This window comes from Acomys russatus, chromosome 1, assembly GCF_903995435.1.
Source record: "Acomys russatus chromosome 1, mAcoRus1.1, whole genome shotgun sequence".
NCBI classification, from domain to species: Eukaryota; Metazoa; Chordata; class Mammalia; order Rodentia; family Muridae; genus Acomys; species Acomys russatus.
Genome location: NC_067137.1, coordinates 48,986,238 through 48,989,473, shown reverse-complemented (window position 1 = coordinate 48,989,473; position 3,236 = coordinate 48,986,238).

The window sequence follows — 3,236 nt, the reverse complement described above, 5'->3', positions numbered from 1 at the left end:
ACCTAGCCCTGAGGTTTTTGTTTAGTAAACTTTGGCTATAAAAGCCATTTTTATGGGTATAAGGTAATCACTCATTGCATTTCCCTGATGATTAGTGATGTTGAGGACTTTTTGACATGCATGTTGGCTTTTTCTATGCCTTCGTTTTGAGAATATCTATTTAGTTCCTTTGCCTGTTATTAAACAGAGTTCATTATTTTCTTGCTATTAATTTGGCTTCCTTATATATTTTGAATAATAACTTCTTAACAAAAGTTGATTGGCAAGTGTTTTCTTCTGTTCTGCAGAATGACTTTTTCTCCTGTTGATTGTTCACTTAGCTGTGCACGAGCTGCTGAGTTCGATGGATCCCACCTGTTTGGGTTTGCTGTTGTTGCTCATGGGGTTTGCTGTTGTTGCTCATGTATGGAGGCTTCCTCATTTGAACAGAGGCTTTTTTATGTGTGGATTTATGTCACATGTATTTGCATGTATATTCTTGGATGTGATAGCCAACACTCATGATCTAGGAATGAAGACATAACTAAGCATTTTCCTCTTTGCAAAACTTGGAGACTTTATTTTCTTTTCTTGAGTACTAGCTAATAAATTTGCAATATGGAAGTAATACTCAGTCCAGAGGATTTTCATAGAAGTGAAATGAGATCATACATAAAAGCTGCCTTTTATCTACAAATCAAAATTCAAATAAAATTTATTGTCAATCACTCAAATTCAGGCTTTATTAAAAAATAGAAACTTGAGAAATACTTTCTTAAATGTAGAAGAAATTTGCTTTTTGCAACAATGGCTGGATATGTATATATTTTAAAATATTTTGTGGTTTCTGAAGTTTTTTTCTCTTTTGCACTGGGTTAAAGAAAATAGAAATTAGTCATCTGAGATTACTCACATAGCTCTTTCTTGTAGGTCAAGATGGAGACATGTTAATGGAGAAAAGATACTGTTTATTTACAAACATTTCAGTTAACTGAAGAGACACTGTGCTTAGTTAGCTGAACTCAGGGATTTCAGAGGTCACTGTGCATAGGAAAAACACAAGTGCTCATCAAAATTAATCATACTGACGCCCGTCTGTCTGATATTTTCCAAAATATTGTGGGAAGCTTACAGCAATAAAACTTGGCAACCAATTTAGAATTGTGTGTGTGTGTGTGTGTGTGTGTGTGTGTGTGTGTGTGTGTGTGTACGCGCACATGTGTCATGTGAATGCACTTTATAAAATGTGGTTTTTAAACTTGAAGTTAAGTTTGGGCTAAAATTTTGTTCTATGAAGCTCTGTGCAAATCCAGTTTTCACCCACATACACATAGCCACACACATGCACATGGGCATAATTGCATATGCCCATGCACACCAGTTTGTAAAAGAAAAAGAGATGCCAATCATTTTAATGTCAGAAGGTCATTATAAATTAAAGAGTAATTGACCCAGGGATCTCATAAATGGTGATATGGGATGTCAGAATTCTACATTCTCAAAATAAATTCATAGCATGTTTGTTTGTCTTGGCTTGTTTTTTTTTTTTTTTTTTTTTTTTTTTTTTTTTTTGTTGTTGTTGTTGTTCTGTTTTTTTTGTTGTCGTTTTGTTTTGTTTTTGAGATAGGGTTTCTCTGTGTAGCCCTGGCTGTCTTGGGACTCTCTTTGTAGACCAGGCTGGCTTCAAACTCACAGAGATCTGCCTGCCTTTGCCTCCTGACTTCTGGGATTCAAGGTGTGTGTCACCATTGCATGCCATGAATTAATAATTGGACACAGAAGGCTTACTTTATAAGAACACTTCAGGAAGACACCATCAGTTCTGTCATCAGAAATGAAAAGGCAGGATTCAAGGACATGCACAGCATTAATTTAAAAATTTAAAACATACAGTCTATTGGGAATATGAACAAAGATTACAACCACAATCAGCAACTGGATTCAAAGTTTCATCCAAACAGATGTTCAAGACACAATAATGGTTTACGATTCTGCATTTCAGTCAACCAGGAAAACAAAGAAATCTTAACCTCTCCATGAGTCATGACACTTGTAGGGCCCCTGTCTATGGGGGTTCTACGTGGGGCGTCAGATGAAAATGAAAGCTGTCTTGTAAGGCATTCCATGTGCTTAGAAAGCTTTGCAATCTTGTTGCCTGCTGTTTACTGCTGAGAAAAACCTGCATAATTACCATCCGTTTCTAATGTCTTGAGTAACTGACTTCTATTGAAGGCATTCTTACAAGCAGTGACCCAGCCTGTTAGTGTATTAAAACAGGAATTTAATTCTTTGGGGAAGATTTTTCAGTTCTCAAAAGTACTCAGTGTCTAAACTATGCTGAGTGTCTTCTGTGTATGCACACACATTTATTCTTTGATTTCAAAGCCCAGCATCTAAAGGCTTCCATGAAATGTTGCTTCCACCGAGAAGAGGAGACAGAAATTAGTGGTCAGAGGGTAAGAAAGTTGGATGTCTTTTTAGAGATATTTGTCATTACTATCTTTCATACCTATAACTATGAAATATTATTTATTCCAAAGAATAAAATGCATATTCCTAAATTATTATTTCACATCTCATAATGAAGCATACCTAAATATATTCATTTTAACATTTTTGAAAGCCCAGCACAAATAGAGTATTCTTCATCTGAATTGCCTCATAAGAGGCTTTAAATCAGATATTTTGTTAGATATTGGAGCACCTTCATATAACACAAGGAGATCTCATGAGATCCAGACAACCGCTCTAAACAGCAAAAACAACAAAAAACCACGTGTTTCATATATTTCTTAAGCATGTAGGAAAGATGATACTTATGCAATAGTTTCCTAATTTTGTGTGTGAAACAAGTCTGGACACACTGAACCACCAAAGGAGCAGCTGTCACCCCCTGTGAAGATGTTTTGTTATTGGTCATCAGCATCATTCCTGACTTCAAATGTCTTTGCTACTCATAAAGTTGGATAGTCGCACATAAGTGAAAATAAATGACATGTCACTTAAGCAGCAGAGACAATAGTGTGTTGAGGGTAGCTAAACTGGGGCTCCCTCAGCATCCCGAGGCTAGCAGGACCTTAAGAAGCCTTCTCCTGAGTCACCAGGGGCAACAGAGAAAGGACTTTCAGTCGCCATCTGTGCTCCTGTGTCATGGCTCAGATTCTGGGTAGTTTTCAGGAGGAAGATGGTATCAGAGGTTGGTGAGGAAGTGAGTCCCCTGAGGATTAAGAGGTATCCTGTTGGATTCTTTGTTAAAT